Source organism: Camelus ferus, chromosome 10 (genome assembly GCF_009834535.1).
Source record: "Camelus ferus isolate YT-003-E chromosome 10, BCGSAC_Cfer_1.0, whole genome shotgun sequence".
NCBI classification, from domain to species: Eukaryota; Metazoa; Chordata; class Mammalia; order Artiodactyla; family Camelidae; genus Camelus; species Camelus ferus.
This window is the reverse complement of record NC_045705.1, coordinates 51807145-51830525: the sequence shown is the minus strand read 5'-3', so window position 1 is coordinate 51830525 and position 23381 is coordinate 51807145. Positions and strand designations below refer to the sequence as shown.

The window sequence follows — 23381 nt, the reverse complement described above, 5'->3', positions numbered from 1 at the left end:
TGGAGGCTCAGCCAGGGTGGATCTCAGGTGCCTTGTGCAGTGCTCACCCCCAGCAACCTTGTGTTGCTTCCCTAAAGCCAGACTTACCCCTTCGGTCTGAAGGGTTTGCTGGGATTGACCTCAGTCAACATAATCTCATCCATCTCACCACAGTGATTGGCCTAGAGATAGACAATAGATCCAGCCTAAGCCAATGAGCACATGGCAGTGTTCTGGGACTCAGAGGCTCTCTCTTGCTCTGGGTGGTGGAGTGTGCAGATGTGAGACCTGGTGCTGCAGACACCATTTTGTTTCCATGAGCGAGGCCAGGTTGAGGATAAAACTGGCATACCCAGAAGAAAGCAGAGCCAGGAGACCTGCAGAGAAATGGAGCTGGAGCCCCGATCAAAGCTCACCTGTAGCCAGAACGCTCTCTGAACTAGCGAGTTACACAAACAACTAAATCTCTCAGTGTTTAAGTCAGTTTGGGTTGGATTTACTTATAACTACTAACTTGTAACTACTTGTTAGTACAAACTACTTGTAACTACCCACTACTGTTACTTGTAACCACTAATCACTCTTCCATGTTTCTTGCCAGTCAAGAGGTTTAGGACCATAATCCATTCAACAGACCTGAGCCAATGGGTCCAGCTCCTAGGCTTCCTCTTAGGAAAGGGGACCAGTCACGTCAGGTCCCTATTTGGAGAGGCAGGGGAGCAAAGTAGAAAGAGCACAGGCTCCGAAACCAGATACCTGGATTTGACTGCCCGCTCTGCCGCTCACTGTGAATCACGGCTTCACCTCTGAGCCCTGGTTTCCTCATCAAGGGAACAGACATAAGAATCAGGATTCTTCCTCTCAGGATTATTCCAAGGATGAAAAGCAACAGCACTCAGCATGGAGTAGGTCCTCACAGAGGCCACCTGCATGTTGGGCTGCAGCCCAGAAGCTTGGCCAGAGTCCAGAGGGCTCTGCCTGGCCTCTTCCCACCCCTAAACTCCTTGAGGTGTCCTGCCCTAGTTGAGTGGGGATTCGAAGAACCAACAACCAGCCTGGTTCTGCAACCTCAGAGATTCCCTGAAAGAGCTGCTCTGGGGGCAGCAGATGAAAACCACCAGAGGCAGGAGTCATCCTCAGACCCTGCCCTCAGCCACAGTCAGGGGGCTGCTGGGATCCACACAGGGGAGATGGAGGACTCTGTCATTTACTGAGTACCTACTACATCCTGGGTCTTGTGTGAGGTGCTGTCTGTTGGAGGCCTCAGGAGGAGGAGTCAGAAAGCCCTGCCCCCACCGATGATACCAGCCGCTCTTCCCATCCCACAGAAAGAGCTCCGCGTGGGGAGGCTCAGACCTGGCCATCAGCCACTTCTCTGACAGATGCCCCTGGCCAACACACACCTCTGACTGAGCTCCCCGAGGCAGGCAATAGGTCTGATTTAATCACAGCTACCCAGAAGATTCATCAAAAAATGCTTGTTGACTTGTATTTAAAGAACTGGAGAACTTCAGCTCCGAGGTTAGTCATTATGACCACCATCTTGACTTAGGTCATTCTCTGCAGTGGAAAGGTAGCCCCATACAGCTATGAAACAGTTGGGATGCCCTCTGCTGGCCGGCTCAAGAAATCTCATCTCAAGTAGACTATCCACGAACTGATCCATTCATTCCTTCACCATGAACACTCACACCTACTCTATCAGACTCTGGGCTGGGCGCTGGTGACATAAAGATGATGCAGATGTGGTCTTGGCCCTCAAAGAGCACGCAGTCCACTGGTAGGAGGCAGATGGAAAACAAGATAAGGGGGTAAACACTTTGAAAGTGAGAAGCTGCAGGATCCCAGAAAAGGGTCCCTAACTGTGGAAATTGGGACAGGTGGGATACAGTTATAGGGAAGATTCCACATTAGAAATGATGTTTGGGCTGAGTTACGAACACTGAAATGCTGACTGAATTTCTCTGAACAGAAGAGCTGCAGGCCTAGTGGAGGAGATAAGGCAGGAAGGGAGAAGCCCTACTGGACAGACTTAACCTGGCTCCCAGGAATGAGTGCTGTGTCTCCCAGCTCAAAGGTGAGCTCTGTGATTATTTTCTATCATCTTTACTTGGATTTCTGTAGCAGTGACAACAGTGATGCTGGGCAAAGTATACGGTAGTCGGGTACCATAACAAAAGAGGGGTTTGAGGGTAACAAAAGAGTATTTACAAAATCCAGTTCTACCAGCAAAGTTGGCTACACCTCCCAAGAAAACTCTTAAAATGATGTGTAATGTATGTGCAGGTCCAGGCTGTCTTAATAGGTATATGGTTTCCAAAATATGGGAGGTGACAGTTCTACTTTTCTTTTTTTATGTCTTAACCTACACGAAGTGTATTGTGTTCTGCATGCTAGGAGGGATTCAGATAAACTGAGGCATGTTCCAAAAAGGGAAAGCAGGACAAGAACTATGTTAAAAAAAAAAAAAAACAAACTAAAGACCTTTAGCCTACAAAGGGGAAGGTGCAGGAAGAAATAAAATCTCTTTGCTGATACTTGAAAGCCATTCATGTAATTCTATTGTCCCCAAAGGGTAGAGTCACGGCCAATGACTGAAATGTCAGATCAATGCAAGGGAAAACTTTCTAGTGGCTGGAACCATCTGAAAATGAAATGGGCTCCTCTTTAAGGTAGTGAGTTCCCCATTCCTGGGAGAGTTTCAGCAAAGGCTGAAGCAAGGGTCATAGGATTCCTAACCCACCTCAGGGGCCTTTTCCGACCCTGGGAGTCCCTGAAATCCCAAATTCTTCCGAGTCACAATAAACCACAGATGTGAAGGTCCCACCCCATGGATTCTAGGATCATGGTATACAAAGTTGCATCAGAAATATCTCTACTTCCTTTCCTTTACCTCCTGCTCCTCAAGAAAGACCTTCAGTCAGTCCCTGGGTCAGAAAGTAAAGTAAAACAGGACTGAGTTAATTCAGACAAGCACTAAGAGGTGTCAGCTGCTGCAGGATAAAGCAGAGTGGAGGCTGGCTGAGGTCCCACACTTGACAGGATGGAACCCTGAGCCCCTTGGGGGTGCTCCGCCTGCCGAGGCCATTCCCACGCTGCTCCAGCCTCGTTGCTTTCTCTCCCATCCATTATTATAAACTCCCTGCTTAAAATAGCAAGGTAAAAGCAGAGGCCCTCCCCCAGGGTGACATCTGGGTTCCGCTGGAGCTCTTGGGCACGTGGACCTCACATCCAACACAGCAAAGTTTAGAATATAATCTCCAGGAAGTGGTGATCTAGAGCCCTGACCCAAAAAAGGAAAAAATATTTAGTAATGTTTGGTCTCCAAGTTGTTCCTTCTTTAACCCATTTTCAGGGCCCTTCTCGCTGCCTCTCCGGCCTGGTCAGTAAAGGGTTAGGTGAGTCATTGCCAAGAGCCTTCAGCTCTTTGGACTCTACTCTTTCTGCCCACAGCCAGTGCTCACATATATAGCTTGCCCATTTTACAAGAAGGAAAACTGAGGTGCAAAGAAGTGAAGCAACTTGACTGGTCCAGTTACCTTTGTATCTGGAGAAAATTATCTAAGCCTCTGCTGGGATAACTATCCAGTCATTCGGATAACCAAAAAGCCCAGAAGTCTCTAAACTATATTTAAATATTTTTATTTGCCCCTGGCTATTCATTAAGGAAAGCCAACTAAGATACTTTTATTCATTTTTATTCATCAGATATGTCTAGGTTGCCTACTGAGTATAAGACTCTATGCTGGGTGCATTTCAGGTGCTATCTTGTTTATTATTTCCATTTTATATATTAAGGCACTAAGGATCAGAGAGGTGCAGCAACTTGCTTGAGATCACACAGCTAATAAGTGGCAGGCCAAGGATTATAACCCAGGCTAGTTGGATTCCAAGGCCCCTCCTCTTTGCCTTCTACTCGGCCTCATCCACCAGGAGTTCTGCTAGAGTGCAGCAGCCGAACCCAACATGGCGACCCTGCTCCACAGAGGAGAGTTGGGGTGCATTCACAGTGGGGATAAAGATAGTGGTGGGGCAGGGGAGAGGAAGTAGCACATTGTCAGGCCAGAGGTCTTATGAGGACAAAAGAGTGGGCCCACCATTAGAGGCTGCACTACCCACGCTGTGTGGGGTGGCAAACATACCCATTTGCCCACCCATCGGTCTATTAGTCCGTGCATTCACCCACTTGCCTTCTGACTCTTCTGTTCTTACAACTGTCCATTAGTTTGCCTGTCTAACATTTCACCCCAGAGAAGCCCACACTTGTTAGGTGAGCCGCACGGGCTCTACCCGTGCGGGACACCTGCAGACTGTGGGGAGAGGGCAGGACGGGCTTCTTTGTTAGAGCGGCCATACAAACACAGGCATGGCCCTCCGCAACTGATGGAGCACCTCCACCCCACATACCTCGGCCACAGGAGGGAGGCGGGGGGCTTCCTGTGGGGCTGCCTGTGTTCCAGTAGGCATGGTGGCCATTATTAAGAGTTATGATTTTGCAAGACACTTTCCAGAGACCATCCCTTAAGTGCTCTCAGCAACCCTTGAGGTGGGTAACGTAAGTATTGTTAACATTATGATTAGCCCCATTTTACAGATGAGGAAACAGAGGCTCAAAGACCTGCCCAAAGTCACGTCGCTCATGAGTGGCAGTGCTGGAAATCAACCGCAGGTCTGTCTGACTCCTCAGCTCCTCGAAGGGCCAAGCTCACTGGCTCATGGGCAGCATTCTTGGCAAGCAGTGGCCTCTTACAATGGCCCCAAGAATGCCTCTCCTAGAGCCTCTTAATCAGTCCAGAGGAGACGAAACCCCTCTCTGAATCCACAGTGTCCGAGGAGCACAGCCTACAAACTGACTGGTTCTCATTTTCTCTCCGTTAATCTTTGGGTGTTGGAAGAGCCAGAGGCCCTTCTGGGAAATAATGGGTTAACCCAGACTCCACTGACCTTTCTGGAATGACTCAGAATTCTCAGAAGGGAGTTTTTTTGTTCTTCCAGTTTTGGATTTTTGCTTTCATTTTAGCAGCACAAAGTATTTGAAAGAGATTAGGTTGCTATTAATACCACTGGTCTATCTCTAGATGAAGAATTCGATGGAGGGGATGGTTTGGGGTGAGTGCACATACATCTCTCTCAGTCCCTCGGCAAATTCAGAGGATGACAGAGAGGCCACTGGAGAATATCCAGTCCTACCCCTGTTTCCAGCCTGCAGGCCCAAACTGGGGCAGGGACTGACCAAAGCCACACCTGTGAGTGAGGAGCATTCAGAGAAGGTCCCAGGACCCCTGCCCCCCAACTCCCACTACCTTCTGGTCTCTTATTTTGAAGGGTTTGCTTTAGTCAATAATAAGCCAATGTGTCCATGATGTACAAGCAGGCATCCCTTGGCAGCGCCTCCCACTTCCCGTCTTCCCTCCTCCAGTGGTCACTCTCTTGGGCAAATGAAGATATCCCAACTCCCTGTGTTTGCCCCAGGCAGCCCTGGACACACTTGGAAAATCTCCTTGGACATCAGAGATCACCTCAAAATGCTGAGAGGTGCCTCTGTGGGGCCCTGGGCCTGGCCAATGGCAGAACTGGGTCCTGCCCCACAACAAGTGAGCCCAAGTTGGTAGCCCTATCCTGCTTCCTAACCTTGGGACGCTGCGAGAGGGCTTTGGACCTTGGCAGACTGGGTTCTAACTCTCCCTCTGCATCTTTCTTGCTGCATTAGTCTCTTCCTAACCTCAGTTTTCTCATCTGTAAAATGGAGGTAACAATACCTACATTTTTAAACTGTTGTAAGGATTAAATTAGGGAATAGACACAGGGTGCCGGCCCAGAGTATACACTCGATGAGTTCCTTTCCCAGTCTCTGAATCAGGCAGCTGAGTTCTCTGAGTCACGGCATCATCCAAACCCAACCAAGGCCCAGAGGGTCTGGTGTTCATCCTGGGTGGCAGAGTTCCTGGCTTTGTCTCTTACAAATAAGGGTTTGGCCAGGGCTTCTCTCCATACTGACAAATGGATAAAAGACCATCAGAAATGATTGGAACTAAACCCACCAAGGGCCATGCGCTCTGGTGCTGCTGATATTCACTCTGCTGGTGGGCAGTCAGTGGCTGTGGCAATGGGTTTAGAGAGGGGACAGCACTGCGGTGCTCTGTGCTGTAGGCATCCTTCCTTAGTGCTGTGGTCAGTCACAGGCCTGTGCTGTGGTCATCCTAGGTCTGTGTTGTGGTCAGTCCTGAGTCTGTCTGGTTCCAAAGCCTCCAACCTTTCTGCCAGCCCTGTGCTGACTCCCAAAGGACAGAGGCTTTAATTCTGTGAGTGAAAGATGAAACCTAGCTTGAGAACTTCATTGAGCAGGTGCCTGGGCTGTACTGGGTAAAGGGGAGAATGAAGGCTTGAAAGGGGCCCAGCTCTCAGCATGTCAGTGGGAGCCCCAGGTTTCCATCCTGAAAGCAGACTTGGATCCAAAGGAGGAGTGGAGAACAGGGTGGGGTATAGAAGGGTGGGAGGAAGAGGCCTTGAGGGCAACAGAGAGGGGAGGACAAGGCACTGGAAGGGACTCCCTCCATGACTTCCCACCCCCAACACAACCCTTCTGGCCCAGGCGCTGGGAGCATACAGCTGCAGCCTGGCGGTGCCTCAGCAAGGCCAGCTCCGAGCACTCCCAACACTCCCTGGGGTCTGCACCCTCTGGCCATGCTCTCCAGCCCTCAGGCTCTCTGACAGGCTCTGCTGGCTGGGGATGCTTTCCTCCCGATTCTGAACCCATTCTAGGCCAGAGAGGAAGCCAGCCTTTGCGGAGACCGGTGCCAGGCCACATGCAGGAGGAGAGGCCGGGCTAGCCCCCAGAGAAGGGGCATGTGAGTGGGCACAGTGCTCAGCTGGTAGGGGGCGGGGGCCACACAAGATAGATGGCATGTCTGCAATAGTAACAGACTCCTCACTTCCCACACATCTCCTGCCCCTACACTGCCCTTCCCCTCAGGCAAACACGAGGCCATTCTGTGCTCAATGCCTGGGGAGGGGGTGGAGATGTGTTGGGGGGGGCAGTTATAGCAGCTGATGTAGAGAAAAGGGATTCTATCTCTGCCTTATATGTGGCCAACTGCTAGTCTAAGGGAAATGGCAAGGGCTGAAGGCACAGAAAAAAGATTTGGGGGAAAACATCCTACAGAAGGGTAAGTCTCCCCCCAACCAAGACTAATAAGAGATCATGGGGTGAGGGAGCGACAGGAGAGCTGGTGTGAAAGCAGTGTGGGTAGGCTCTGGCAAGTCCCTGAGGAAGGGGCCTGTGCCTTGCTTCCCCGGGGAGGCGGAGAAAGATCCTAACTCTGAGAGCAGGGAGGCCTTGGGCCCCATTTCCCAGACAGAACCCAGAGGAGAAGACCCCAAAGAGAAGAAATGGCTACTTGGTATGACTTGACAGATGAGGCCTTCAGACATCCTCACAGGGTTCCTCACATCCCCCAGGGGCGAGGTGGCGGGGCACGTGGTGGAGAACACAGTAATTTCGGCACACCTAGTAGCAGAGAGTTTCCGGACTGAAGGTGCCTGAGAGGGCGGATTCAGAGGTTATCTACTAAGCAAGGACTGACAGAACCACGAGGGACATCTTGTCAGGTGACGGGTACCCTCCTCACCCCAACTCTCTGGCACTCGGTAAGCCCCGTGGATCTTAGATGGCACTCTGGAAGAGCAGAAGGGTTGGAGAAACCCTGAAATGCCTGGGATCCTGGTTCTACACCCCCTGAAAAATGGTCAAGCCAGACCTCCAACCACCCCGCCCTGAACCCCCACCCTCAGTCCCAGCCCCAGCCATGACAGGAAGCAAGCAGAACATCTCCCCAGCTTTCCTTTCCAGCTTGTTCACTTTACCAATTCTTCTTTTAAAATTAAGTCCACTTGAAAAAATTTTTTTCTTCTTGGAAATATGTGCAATTGCTTAATCGGAGGCAGTTCAAAGGCACCAGGAACAGCAGAAAAGTATCTGAGCCTCCCACTTAGCTCCCAGGAGAAATCAGTCTTGCCCGGTTCCCTTTGTTCCAGGCTGCCCAGCAGCCTCTTCCCTGAGTCACCCACTCACCGGTGACATGAGTCATCGTTCTGGGTCAAGGACCACACAGTGTGCCCAGGTCCCCGAGGCTGACCAGGGCACCAAGGGGCCATCAGGGAGGAATGGAGGACCCGGAGCTGCCTCCTAGGTCCTGCAGCTGGCTCTGCCCTCCTCAGGTGTGTGACCTCAGGGAGCCACTGACCCTGTCTGGGGAAGGAGGTGGCTTTCTAGGCCCTTCCATGTGGTACTTTGTGGAAACTTCTCCAGTAGTGTTCTGGTACCTGCTCATACGGGCTCACAGGAGCCAAACGTAAAATTGTCCAGTATTTTGTGAATTTGTTGTTAAACAGAGACATTACTAAAAATTAAATCACAATTAAATTATATTAAAAACAAAGGAAATGAATGCCTGCAATAACCATGTTCTAATTGTTTTACTATATTATACTATTTTCTCTGCTCCTGAGATGATTTGTTTCTAGCGTATTTGTACACAGGGAGCACTAGCTAATGATGTGCTACTGTGGACAGCTTCCCAACTCCGTGTTCAGTGATGTCGAGTTAGTAGCTTAAACTTAGTCATGATGGGAGGATTTATACCACAGGAATCAGCAAATGTTATGTAGCAAAGTCTCTTTTCCCCAGACTGCCGGCTGTTAAACATATACCAGCACACCACCGAGCCCGTCAGTCCCAGGTTCCCTGCTCCTCGCCTCTGCCAGGGAGCAGAAGGAATGCAGACGACTTGAACATCACCCCAGACAATGGGGCTGTGGCGATGTGATTGCCATCCTGCAACTGCCTGGTAAACGTATTCAAGCTAAAAACCCAGCAGTCATCATGACGCCGCCTCCTCCATCACTTCCCACATTCAGTTAGTCTGCGAGTCCTGTCAATCCTCGTTCAGATGTCCTGAATCACTTCCCGCCTTCCCGTGGCCACCATCCCCGCCGCGGCTCTGTGTGACCTGAGTCACTGCAACAGCTCCATTGGTCTCCTCATCTCTGCTCTGGCCCCTTCCAACCACCCTCCACAAGATGCCAGAGCAGTCTCTCTAAAATACAAATTGGATGGTCCTTCCCTCTCTTCTAATCTTTAAGAACTCCTTTTCCCCCTGAGACCGGTTCTAAGCCACGATTCTGGCCCCTCTCCCTGGCCCCCTCTCTTATCTCAGCCTTCATACACCTTGGGCTACAACCACAATGGATCAACAGCCAACCTTCAACCATGCCCTGCTTTTTTACACTTTTTGCACAATCCCCCTCCTTATGCCTGAGCTGCCTTCCATCCCCGCTTTGATGACCTCCTATTCATCCAGTTCAAATCTTCCTCCTTCATAAACCCATTCCTTCTCTTAGCCCTAGAAAAAAATTACTCCCTTCCTGTATTAGTTTCCTATGGCTGCTGTGACAAATTACTACTAACTTGGTCTCTTAAAAACAACATAGATTATTATCTTACTGTTCAGGGGGTCAGAAGTCCAAAAATCAGTCTCAGTGAGCTACAATCAGTATGAGAAGACTGTGTTCTTTCTGCAGGGTCGAGGGGAGACTCCATCTTCTTGCTTTTCCAGGTTCTAGAGGCAGCCTACATGGCTGAGCTGGTGGCCCTTTCTCCATCTTCAAAGCTAGAAGTGTAGCATCTCTTCTCTTCTCTGACCTCTACTTCTAGTCTCACATTTCCTTCTTGTCTTTGTCCTGTCTCCTTCTTATAAAAACCCTTAGGATTACACTGGACCCACGCAGATAATGCAGGATGATCTCCAAATCTAAGGCTCCTGAATCTAATCAGATCTGCAAAGGTCCTTTTTCCATTTAAGGTAACATATTCATAGGTTCCAGGGATTAGGACAGAGACATCTTGGCGGGGAGCGGGGGAGGATTATTCACTTTACCACGCTTCTCTGTTCTCCCAGAGCAATTTGCACAGACCTCGACTCAGCTAGAATTAGAGCACCTCAACAGCAGGGACTATACCTTATTTGTATTTTATGACTATTTTAATAAATATTCATATTTTTATGAACCACATCCAGTACAGGGTGAAACACAGAACGGCCACTCACTAAATGTTGGTGGAATTAGTTAATGAATGAAAACATATCACTAATAAGCAGATGAAGAAGGCTTTGCTTTTAACTGGCAACCAGCTTCTGTTGAAAAAAAAAAAAAGGATTCATGCAAAGATGGCAAATTCAAATCCTTTGGGCCAGGCAGGTGACACTCATTATGGGGTGTGGCCGACCACAGAGCACAGGGGCAGTTACTACCCAATTTGGGAGTCATGAAAAAATACTAGTCTTCATTGGCTAGATCTCCCAATTTTTCAAGAAAAGCCAAAGTCCCAGATGTTTAAATATGAAATCCTCCAATTGATAAATGCTAAATCGAATTCAAAAAGTTAGAGAAACACCATGCAGGCCAAATAAACATATCTCTGGTCAAGATTCAGTTTGCAGCTACCCGTTGCCACCTCTGATTTATACCGTGAGAAAAATGTTCCCCAGGGCTTTTTCTGCTACTTCAACTGACTCAAATCAAGTCCAAAAAGTAGTGCCAACTACAAGCACTGAGAAGGCCAGTGAGCTAAGCAGAGACTGGCCTTCCCTAAAGACTGTTGAGTCCCTGTCCCACGTGTTCTCTGAGTGGCTTGTGATTCTACAGGTCTCTCCTTGCTGTCCAGACCCTGGAGTTGCTGCCTGGGGAGGCAGCTCTTTGCCTGGCCTCAGATCTCCGTGGGAGGCCAAGCCCTGATCCGTGCAAAAGTATCTCACCAGTCCAGTGGCCCTGCCTCTGGCAACATCATCCAACCAGACCCAGCCCAGGATTGGCAGCAAGCATGAGACGTGGCACAGTAAGAACAACAGGGATTCGGGAGTGACACAAACCAGGTCCCATCGAGCGCTGAAGATCAGTGACCCTTCACAAAGCAATGAACTTCTCTGAGATCAGGCTGTTATTTGTAAAACAGGGTTAAGATACTTCTCTTCAAGTGTTGCTTTGAGATTTAAATAAAACAGGCGTGTAAAGTATCCCGCACATAGTAAATACTTAAGAACCGTTCCTTTACCTCTGAGAAAGAGAAGATTGACCACACAAGTCACCTGTGCCTCATGCAACAGAGGACTTGACTCACAACCTAGGCACCTTCCCTTCCATGCTCTCAAGGGCTCTGTTTTCTGGTCTTCCAGCCCACACAGCAGATTAAAAGCAGCCAGAAGGGAAAACTGACTGCAAGGAAAGAAGCAGCCAGCCACACTTCAAAGAGCAAATACAAGCACTCAGCCCGGCACAGACCCTGGGGCCATTCTGTCAGGGCCTGTCTCCTTAGACACCTTTCCCATTCCCTGCACTCAGCTCTGCTGGACGGCTGGCACGTTCATGGTGAGCATGAATGAAGCAGAGCTCCCATGCTGGCTCCCTGGGAAAGACTGGAGAACAAGTTCCATTTTAGAACATTTCCATCCAAAGCGGTTAAAAGGCAGAAAGGTTTGACTTTTAGACATGTCATTTTTGTTCACAATATACTAACTGGGAGAAAAAACAGGTGGTACAATTCTACTTTCATTTAAAAATCATACCTGGGGGGGAGCGTATAGCTCAGTGGTAAAGTGTGTGCTTAGCATGCCCGAGATCCTGGGTTCAATTCCCGGTACCTCCATTAAAAACAAAAAAACAAACAAACCAACCTAATTACCTTCCCCCTCCCCAAAAAAGAGTATGTCCTTCGTTTTAAAAAAAGGAAAAAACCTTCTGCTTAAAAAAATTGTATTTATTTTTGTGTATATATTTTTAATGTGAAATATAGGTAGATAGATATATGACTCTACCTATCCATGGGGTTGGGGACAAGTCAAGAAGGCTAAAACCCAAAGGCTAAAAGTGGTTATCTTCAAGTGGAATTATGAATAAACTTAATCTAACATCTTTTAAATATTAATATCTATATTTTTCCTTTTTTTTCCTACAAGGAGCCTGACTTACTTGTATAATAAATGATGAAATTATTAAAAGAAAGAAAAAGAGATAGTTCCTTTGGTGTCCTGAAAGTTAAAGGGAACTGCCAGGATCAGCACACTATCACTTTGGGAACTGTGTTCCAAATAAAAATAAAATTTCTTCCTTGACTCAGCAACACCCCGTCTCCAAACAAAAACCAAACCAAAAAAAAAAACAAAAAAAAAAAAGAATGTCTAATTCCCAATGTACCTCTGTTTGCCATTCCTTTGCGACCCTTCCTCCCCCTCTCCCCTCCCAGCTTTGCTCTGGCAAGTGACATCAGGGTCCAGGTGTAGGAACTGGCTTGGGAAAGTCAGAAGGAAAAGACGGTCTGTATGGTGCTCACCTAAATCATTCATTCATTCAAGAAACGCCTGTGAGTGCCTGCTCAGGGTCAGGTCAGGTGCTGTGCTGGGCACAGGGGCTCCAAGTGTGTCCTTCGAGGCTGCCTCCCCACAAAGCCTTCCCTGACCTCTCCCGGATGCTGCGTGCTCTCTGGTCTGAGATAGCACCGTGCAGCTGCCCCCATCTGCCATGCATCGGTTTCCTGTACATTAACCGCATCTGCCAAGCCTGAGGGCAGAGAGCTTCCATCTGTGTCCCGGCTGTGAGCACATAGCTAGCATGGGTCCAGAGCTCAGTGCCTGGTGGGTCGTCCTTTTGAAAGCAAGGACTCTAGGAATCAAATCTTGCTTTTCATCTGGTCTTACTACACACACAGCACAGTATGTATGTATGTATGTATGTATGTATGTATGTATGTATGTATGAATGATAGATAGATAGATATTAGCTTTTGAACCCTCTCAGCTCCATGAGGAAGGTATTACATCTCCATTTTGCAGTTGAGGAAACTGAGTCTCAGAGGGGGAAAGTGATTTGCTATGGGTCACACAGTCAGGAAACAGAGTCAGGACTAAACCCGGGGTCTCCTGTCCAAAAATGGGGTCTTCTTTCTCAAGAGCAGAGTCCTTCCTGTTCTCTAGACTCAGCAGAGATGGAACAAGAGTTTTGGGAGAGGTTTCCAGACGCAGGATCTGGATTGTTGCAGGTCACAGCCCTACCTCAGGGCCAACAAGGGCAACCGTAGCTGAGGCACAGAACTGAAAGTCCTTCTCACAGCATCCCCCAGGGGCCATAGGAAGCAGCTGCATCATCTAAGCAGACAGAGAGAGAGCTCTTCCCTGCTGGGATGCAGTGCCCAGCTCCAGTCCCACCCCCTGTTTGTCTCCACTCTGGGAATCCCAGGTCTCAGAAGCTGTGGAAATAGCCCAATAACCTGGGCCGGGCTGCAGGGCAGAGTCAGGCCAGATGTGTGCTTCGGGAGGCCAAAGAAAGGGCCACAACGGGTTGGTGACAGGGGCCTTCTGGGTGAGTGGAGAGCAGACTGTGACATCAGCAGCCTCTGTGGGGATGAGTTCCTCCACCCCTTAGGACTCAGGCTCCCCATCTCTACAGCACAGGGTTAGGCTAAGTTGTCAGCCTGTGCCCCACTCTATGCCCCACGAGTTCAGGGTCCAAGGTGCCTACTGAGAGCAGTCATATAACAGTGGTGAGGAGTCTACCTGGCAACCCCAAGGCTGGAGGTAGCCTGTGGACAACTTCCCCCATTATAGCGAGTGGTTCAAGGGTTAGCATGTGACCAACTAGAGCCAACAAGACACAGTAAGACTTTGCTGGGCATCCTGGGAACAAGATTCTTACTCTTAAGTGCAGACGTTGAATATAAGAGGGTGGAACAGAAGCCTAGCTGTGACAGTAAAGAAGAACTTGTCCAAGAATGGAATCAGTGTGAAAGAAAACACAGCAAAGAGCCGGAAAGAAACTAGGTTCTGAGACTATCATCTAAGGCCCTGATCAAGCCATGCCTGATATCCCTGGCCTTTTATGTTTCAAGAACCAATGAATACCTCTTTTTGCTTAAACTGGCTTATGTTGGCTTTTTTGGCTCCTGCAATAAAGAGTTCCAACTGGGACAAGCTGCTTAGCCTTTGTAAAGCTGGCTGTACAGGGTCTTTCTCAGCAACAAAGGTTTCTCTCCCCTCACTGCTCTGTGGCCTACATGAGAGTTTGATCTGGAAAACTCAGATCTGTAGCAAATGCACTTACCCTAAGTTGTTTTCTAACTAAACTTATCACCATGGCCCTTTCCTCAGAACCTGCTCCTCATTCTGCTTTCCCTGCCCCCATTGATGAGCTCGGCATCCTCCCACAACCCTCAGCCCAAATTTCTGAATCCCCTACCCCCATGAATTGTGTCTCCTGCCTTCCCCGTACTACGCACACACTCATTTAAACTCAGGCTCCAGAGGCAATACTAGATTTGAGCAGCCTGCATGTTCCAGCCTAAAAGACAGCACAGTGACCATAAAAACATGTTTGTTGAGTCAAACTTCAACCTTCAAATGATTTTCAAATATCGTTGACTCCTGCAATGACCACCAGAAACTCACGCCACCTACTTCTCAGCTCAGATTCAGACAGGATCTGACTGCTACTCCTCCCAAGGAGAGCAGCCCCCGAGACCCTAGCAATGGGAGGCCACCCTCTACCCTGGACCTCAGCCCCACAGTTTGGGGTGAGGACTCCAGTTTGCAGGATAAGGAGGAAGCTCACACCTCGCCCACCAAGGCCTGTGGAGGGGACAGAAGCAGTTATAGATCTTGGTTGGGGTCTTTTTTTCACCAAGGGAATCTGAATTGAACCACATTTGCAATTTGGTCAACTCCAAAGATGCTCCCTGGACAGAGGCTGTGGCCACAAGAAACCATGTGCTAAAATAAAATGGAGCAATTCCCCTAGGGTCCAGATCTATGCAAATAGCTGCAGGAGTTGAGTCTTTAGCACAACTTGAAAACAGACTATGGTAAACAGTGATGTGAAACGGGTGGGAGGCTGGGGGTGGGGAGAGTGAAAGCAGGAGCTTGGGAATGGCTGTCCCAACAGCAAACCCTGGTGGCCTGAGGCACAGGGATTTCAGCATCCTGCTTCTCGAACAGGCAAGAGCAACAGCGGCTGCTAAGTGATATGAGACAGGAAGTGACCATAGAGGGTTTCTCTCCAGGGAAGTTGTCATCTTTCCACTATGGAAAGATGGGGAGTGCATGGAAACAATTCCGAGGCATCAGCAGAAGGGAACCCGTATTCATTGCACCAGGTGCTCTACATGGCTTTTCACATCCTTTATCTTATTCAGTCCTTACAACAGCCCTGCATGGCATTATCATTCCCATTTTACAGATGAGAAAACTGAAGCTCAGAAAGGCTAAATAATTAGCTCCAGACATTACAATTACCAAGCACAGTAAATAGGGTTTGAGTTCAGGGTAGTATGGCTCCAAGCCCCAGGTTCTGTTCCACATACCATGATGAGGCTTCTAGGGCAATACAGAACCCAGCAGCAGGGGTGGCACAAAAGAAACACAGACACAGGACCAGGAGAGGTTTTTCTGGCTAAGGATTCACCGAGTCCTCACGGAGAAAGCATCTTCAACATCAGATTCACCTATGTTCTGTCTGTTAAACTGCAGCTTGTTATACATATGATATCTCTTCTTCAGTTAACTGTTTGGTAAACAGTATAGAGTTCAATCCAAGGTTTAAGCTGAGTCATTCTTAAGAAGCTTCTGGAAATGCTGGAGCTTCTGGAAATTTCTCATCTGCACTTCTAGGTGAAAGAGGGTGGTAACCAGAAAATGGACCCCCCGGGAAGGCTGGTTCTCTAATGAAGTAATCCATCTTCCAAGTGGAAGTGGTCTTCCTAAAACATAGCTTTGGTTATATATCTCCTTTGATTAAAATCATTTCAGGGGTTTTCCATGCACTGATCCCCAATCTGAGAATGCTTACCAGAATCACCTGAGGTGTTTGATAAAATGCATATTTCCAGACCCATCTCAGCTTACTGAACCAAAATATCTGGGAATGGGGCCCAGTAATCTGGTTGGCTAAGTCCCTCAGAGGAGTCTGATGCAGCATATCTGGAAACCAGAGCTGGAGAACCCCTGGTCCATAAGGAAGTACAGTTTCACCGGCCAGACTTTCTACTCTGAGCTTACTCACCTCTCCTGTTTCTTCTCCGGCCTCTACCATCAAAGTAGATGGTACTATCCATACTCCAACCACACCCACAGCCCCAGTTTCCAGAATATTCCATGTGCTTTCAAACCTCTGTGCTACTATTTCTGCCTCGAGGGCCCACATTTGGCATCTGTCTCCATGGAAGACACACCTCATCCTTTAGGATCCCCCACACGATCCTCACCAGATTAACCCCTCTGCTCATTTCCCATCAGAATTTTGAATTGTTTAGTTGGGAACATATGCTGTAGAGCCATACAGGGTTGGATTTTACTTCATATTTGCCACTTCCTAGCTCTGTGACCTCAGCTCTTGAATCTCAGTGTCTTCACAAATTGTTGTGAAAAATAAGGATGCAAATGTATATAAATTGTATGTACAGTGCCTTATTTGGGGCTAGCACAGAGTCAGATGGTAGCTTTTATTATTATCATTATTAATATTAGTATCTCCATATTATGACAATATTCCTCTAACACAGGGTTCAGCAAACGATTTGGCCTATGGACCAAATCTGACCCAAATCTGACTCTATTTGTAAAGAAAGTTTTATCGAAACACAGCCACAACCATTTATTTATACATTCTCTATGGCTGTTTTCATATTACAAGGGCCGTAGATGAAACAGACACTATCTGACTCACAAAGCCTAAAATATTTACTATTTGGCTTTTTATAGAAAAAGTTAGCCAACTCTGCTCTAACACAGTTTCACAATTATTTATCTTCAGGTTGTTCTCATTTGGCTGACAGCAACTCGATAGGCTTCATGGCAGACTCCTATTCGACCTTCAAAACCCAGATTTTCTCATCTTCATATCCCTAGCACTAGATATATAATTAGGGTTTGACAAATGTTGAACTAAATCAAGTAATTCTTTAGCCCAGTTTAAATAAATACATCTCCTGAAAGCCCTTAAAAGGAGAGGGGACGCGACTTCCTAGAGGGCCAGAGATGCACAATTTGAGGAAACCAGGACCACCTGGGGAGTAAAATCAGGCATTCGTGGAATCTGGGGTTTTTCCCTGCAGCCCTGCTTCTGAGCCTGATTCTCCTTTCTGGGGAAGGGGAGGCCCCACTGTCAGGGCACCACAGACAGTCTCAATGCCTCCTGCCACCCAACTCCAATACCCTGGGCCTTGCAGTTACAATATTTTCCTGGATGGAGAGGAGGGGAGAAGTCGCTTCTAGGAAATTCTCTTTTCAAAGGTTAGTTCATTCCCATTATCCAAGAGGGCATAAATGGTTGGTCCAAATGATCAGCTGCCCCTTAGAGTGGGCAATTTGATGTATTCATTTTTAATAAATGATCTGATTGATATTTTCTCTGTAGTTTTACTTTTTTTTTTTTTTTTTTCAGTTCTGACTACCCATGAATTTGCATTTCCTGAGCATAGCTTCTTTTGGGATGAAAACTTTAGGCTTTCAAAGCAGTGAGGCCATTTCTTTGTGACCTCGTTATGAAACCACTCTGTGACCTGGGGCCAGTCATGCCTTTCTCCGGGCCAAGCTTTCAGCTTCTATACAATAAAGTTCAGACTTCTGATTCCCTGGAGGGGACCAAAAGCAGTGGCCTGACAACAGACAGCATGATGGAACTACCTTCCTCTTCCATGTCTCTGCACTATAGCAACATATTTTGCCATCTTCCCCACTCCCCAGCAAACACAGCAATCATTCCTACTGCCCTTTCTTGAGGCTTAAAGAAGATTCTTTAGCTCTGAAGCAGATCCTTAGATGATAAGAAAATGCAACTGATGTGCTTGGAAAAATCTGGGCTGGATGAAATGGAAACACGGAGCTTTCCCCTGAGGCCAGATGAGAAACATGGATGGAGGCCAAAGTCCATCCCTTCCTTGAGTTTCTGGTAGCTGGCAGCCCACCTCCTCTCTCAGAACACCATGCCCCCTTTACCCTTCACCCTCCTTGCAGATCCCCCCATAGGCACAACTTCAGCCTGCAGGATCCTGGTTATCTGGGAGCAAATCAGTCTTACTGGGGATTGAACTGGTTTTTATTGATTTCTCTCTGGGTGATTTATAACTGCCTGCTTCCTAAAAGGGTTTGAGGCCAGGTGTCAATAAAAACACACAGAGGGCAAGAAAATTAAAAATAAGAGACTGAAAAAGGGAGCAGAGACTGTGCAGAAGAAAGAGGGAGATAATTTCACCAGCCGAGGTGGGATGGGCCCTCAGCTCGGATGACCCGGAGAGAATTCATAATATTCAGTTTCTCCTGACATAACTAATTTTGCTTGGGGCTACTGTAAAAATTAATGAGCAAAGAATAGCTAGCACCCTGAGCTTCCAAAACTGACCCTTTGCTCAAAAAAGAACAAAATTAAAGTGAGCTTTTGCATTGAAGAACTTTAAAATTCATTTCACAGGAGACTTTCCATTTAAGAACTTCAAATTTCACTTCACAGATGGACTCCTCAAACAAGGATGCCACAATACTGTTCACACAGCATTGGGGCTAATTTTATTTACTTATTTATTTTTAAGCAGGCAATATAAATAGAGGTTCTAGATGTTACATGCATGTCTGAGTCCGATGACTGGTAGTTGACCCTCCTTGATGTGCCTGGAGGGTAGACTGACTAAATGAACTCAGGAAACATGCAGAATCACAAGTGAAAATCCTTAGCTCAGGGACTAGAGGCAGTGCCTTTTAACTGTGGCTTCAGGTCACTGTAACTTGATGGTCTTGGGAATGGATTTTTAAAACAAATTCTGGCTTCACTAATTGCAACTAACCAGAAATCAGATCAGAGGAATGTGAATAAGGCTATTGTTATGAGTTGAACTGTGTCCTCCAAAAATTCATATATTGAAGCCATAGCCCCCAGCACATCAGAATGTGATTGTATCTGGAGACAGGTCTTAAAGGACATGATTACATTAAAATGAAACAGTTAGGGTGGACCTTAATTCAACCTGACTGCTATCCTTATAAGAAGAGGAAATTTGGACACACAGAGAGACACCAGGGGTGTGTATGCACAGAGAAAGACCATGTAAGGACCCAGCAAGAAAGTGGCCATCTGCAAACCACGGAGAGAGACCACAGGAAAAATCAAGCCTATTGACACCTTGATCTTGGACTTTTCCAGAACTGTGAGAAAAGAATCTTCTGTTGTTTAAGCCACCCAATCTGTGGTATTTTGTTATGGGAGCCCTAGCAAACTAATACAGTTATTGATAGAATTTCTTAGCCATATCAGGTTTAAATCCTTGGAATTAGTATCAATAAATCTGAAGGAAAAACTGCTTTCATAGGCCAACCACAAAGCTCCTTTCAGGACCCTCTAACAAAATAAAAATGCTCTGGAGTAGGCTACAAGAATTCTAGTTTTAAAAAAGTAAAACTATAACTATTCAAAGATGACACAATCTTCTATATAGAAAATCCTGAAGAATCCACTAAAAATCTATTAGAATTAATAAGCTCAGCAAAGTTGCAGGATACAAGATTGATATACAAAAATGAACCATACTTTTATGCACTAGCAATAAACAATCCAAAAATGAAATTAAGAAAACAATTCCATTCATAATAGCATCAAGAAGCAGAAAATCATTAGGAATACACTCAACAAAAGAAATGATAAACTTATACTCTGAAAACAAAAAAATATTACTGAAAGAAATTAAAGAACTAAACAGATGGAATGCCATCACATATTCATAGATCAGAAGACTTAATATTAAGATGGAATATTCCCTGAATTGATCTGTATATCCTACACAACCCCTGTCAAAATCCTACTTGCCTTTTTTTTTTGCAAAAAAAAAAAAACAAAACAAAAAACTGACAAGCAGATCCTAAATTTTATATGGAAATGCAAGGGACCAAGAATAACTAAAACAATCTTGAAAAAGGAAGGAAAAAATGGATAATTCACACCTCTTAATTTCAAAACTTAGTATATAAAACTACAATAAGCATGCTATTGGATACTATACAAGAATACAAATTGACACAACACTGTAAATTGACTATACATCAATAAAAAATATATATACATAAGACAAAAAAATAAAAAACCAGGAACACACCTATAGATCAATGGAACAGAATTGAGAGTCCATAAACACTTATGTTTATAGTCAATTGATTTCAACAAGGGTGCCAAGATAAATGGAGGGAAGAATAGTCTTTTTAACAAATAGTTCTGAAACAACCAGATATCCACATTTAAAAGAATAAAGCTGGACCCCTTCCTTAAACCATATACAAAAATAACTCAAAATGGATCAAACACACAAATGGAAGAGCTGAAACTATAAAACACTTAAAGACACAGGAGTAAATGTTTGTGTCCTTGGGTTAGGCAATACTTTCTTACATATAATACCAAAAGCACAGGCAACAAAATAAATACATAAATAAATAGGACTTCATCAAAATTAAAAACTTCTGCACTACAAATGACACAACTGAGAGTAAAAATACAACCAACAGAATAGGAAAAAAACATTTGCAAATAATATATCTAATAAGGGACTTGTATCCAGATTATATAAAGAATTCTTACAAATCAATAATAAAAAGACAAAAAAAATTTAAAAATGGACAAAAAGCTTGAATAGACATTTCTCTAAAGAAGATATATACAGATGGCCAATAAACACATGAAAGTATGTTCAACATCATTAGCTATTGGGAAGTACAAATCAAAACAACAATGAGATACCACTTCATATCCATTAGGATGGCAAAAATAAAGAGACAGATAAGAACAAGTATTGGCAATGGTGTGGATACTGGAAACCTTATACATTGCCAGTGGAAATGTAAGATGATACAGACTTTGGAAAACACATCAGCAGTTCCTTAAAAGGTTAAACACAGATTTGCTCTATGATCCACCAATTCCACTCCTAGGTGTATACCCAGGAGAAAGGAAAACATATGTCCATATAAAAACATGTACATAATGTTTATAGTAGCATTATTCATAATAGTCAAAAAGTGGAAACAAATCAAATGTCCGACTAATTAATAGACTAATAAAATGTGGTATATCCATACAATGGAATATTATTCAGCCATAAAAGGAATGCAGTACGATACATGCTAAAATATGGATGAACCTTGAAAACTTTATGCTACGTGAGAAAAGCCAATCACAAAAGACCATTTATTGTATGACTGCATTTATACAAAATGTCAATAAAAATCTATAGAGACAGAAAGTAGTTTAGTGGTTGCTTAAGGCTAGAGGGATGTGGAGGAATGGGGAGTAACTATTAATAGGTACAGGTTTCTTTTTGGGTGATGAAAATGTTCTGGAATTAAATCGTGGTGATGACGTGCAATTCCCTGAATGTACTAAAAACCATTCAAGTGTATATTTTATTTATTTTTTGAATTGTACATTTTAATTGAGTGAATTATATGGTATGTGAATTAATAAAGCTGTTAAAAAAAATAAAACTTTTGCAGAAAAAAAAAAGAAAGAGCAGAACAACAACAAGGAAACTACTTCCGATTCTTACTACATTGTGACCTCTCCAGACACAGTTTCTTCAAACATAAAAGGTAGAAATTAAGCTAGATGATTTCTAAGTTTCCTTCCATCTCTAAAATTCCTGAGTGTGCATAATTTAAGAAAACAGGTTGAGGAAAAGAGATGGAGTATATGTGCATGTATATGGGGTTATATAGGCAGAAATGAAGGAGGAAGAGACAAAAAAATGAAAAGAAATAGGAAGAAATGAAGGGATGAGGGACATGAGCTCACAGAGACAGACACACAGACCTGGAGACAAGACTACACCCAAAAGAAAGAGAAATTCACCAAGAGGCATATGCAGATCATTCATCCGTCTTTCCATTTACAAATATTTACTGAGCACCTACGATGCCAGGCTCTGTGTTGAGTAGAAAACCAGGTAAAGTAAGCCACGGAACTCCAGGGTAAGAGACAGAACCATGGTCTGGTGCTCACAGGCGTGGCTAGAGCTGGGAAGTACACAGGGTGAATGCACGCCCATGGACACACATGTATACACGCACTCCCCCCAGACCACACTCAACACACACAACATGCCCAAAAGTCAAGTCATTTTTGCAGGATGCACTATTTCTTCCCAAGACATTTAGAATTCTGCTAGTCAGGACGTTCAAATAGATGTCTTTTACGAGTACAGGCACAAATGGAAATAACGTCTTTTATTGTCACCCTGAGGTCTCTATGAAACGAGGCTCAAGGACAGGACGCACCTCAGTCTGGAGATTCCCTGTACTCACCCCTTTCATCAGTGAGGACTGGCTTTGGAAACAGAGGAATGTGACCTACGACACGCACACCAGCCCTGCTCCTCTGGCATTTCAGCTGGAAAGTTCCCAGAACAAATTCTGTTCCCTCTCCTTTCCTCCATCCAGACCTGAGCCCAATAAAGGCAGCCTGTGTTGCCCATTCCCCTGTCCTGTGGCTCCTCTCCTGCCGACACACACGTGAAAGGGACTCTCAGCTCCACGGGAAAAGTGACTCTGTTCCCTGCCCAGAGTCTCAGAGTCCCACCAACTCTGAGCAGGGAAGGCCAGGGAAGTTTCTGGATGTCTCTTGCTCTGATGCCTTTTCTCCTAACTTAGCCAGAGTCCAAGCTGCACAATAGCCTGAAATAGTCCTGAGTCACATCCTAAGATGGTGGTTCATCCCTGTGTACTCGTCTGTGAAGGATTCTCTTTGGAGCAGTTGGTGTCGGGTGCTTTGGGTGCTGAGGATCAGCGCTTGACCAGGAGATGCACAACCCCCCTAGAGCGTGCAGACTCCGGGCAGGCTGAGCCCAGGCTGGGCTGGGAAACAGCGCGCAGGCTCCCTGAAGGCCTCCTCGGCAGCCCACCATTTGGACCAGTAGTGAATTAATGTGATCCAGACTCCAAAAATAGTAGTCAGATCATCTAAAATCGCCTTCCACCCGGGGCCGGGCCAGTCCCTTGGGAATGTCAGCATTTCTAGAACGTCCCCAATTCACCCAGAGTGCCTTGTGGCAGACCCTGGAGGGATCTGGGCAACAGTTAAGCTCCGTCCACTCCTGCCAGTCCCTCTCAACACTGCATCACTCACACTACTTCCCAAACAGGAAATGCTCGAGATTTATGCTGCTTACTGTTACCAAGTCAAGGGCCTTTAACCTGGCACATGGCTTGGGCAGCAAAGAGGGGCCTGGGTGACTCTGTCATTAGTTGTGAATTAATTCCTAAAAATGAAGACCGGGGAAGCAGAATCACCTGGGGGAGGCCTGAACTTCTGGCTTGGTGCTGATGCTAAAG

The 23381-nt window shown here is 46.0% G+C and overlaps 1 protein-coding gene across 1 annotated transcript in view; it reads right to left on the bottom strand.

Annotated features, from left to right (window-relative positions):
* Nucleotides 1-23381, bottom strand: part of MRVI1 (murine retrovirus integration site 1 homolog) — a 117151-nt gene that overhangs the window by 74845 nt on the left and 18925 nt on the right. The window lies entirely within an intron of this gene.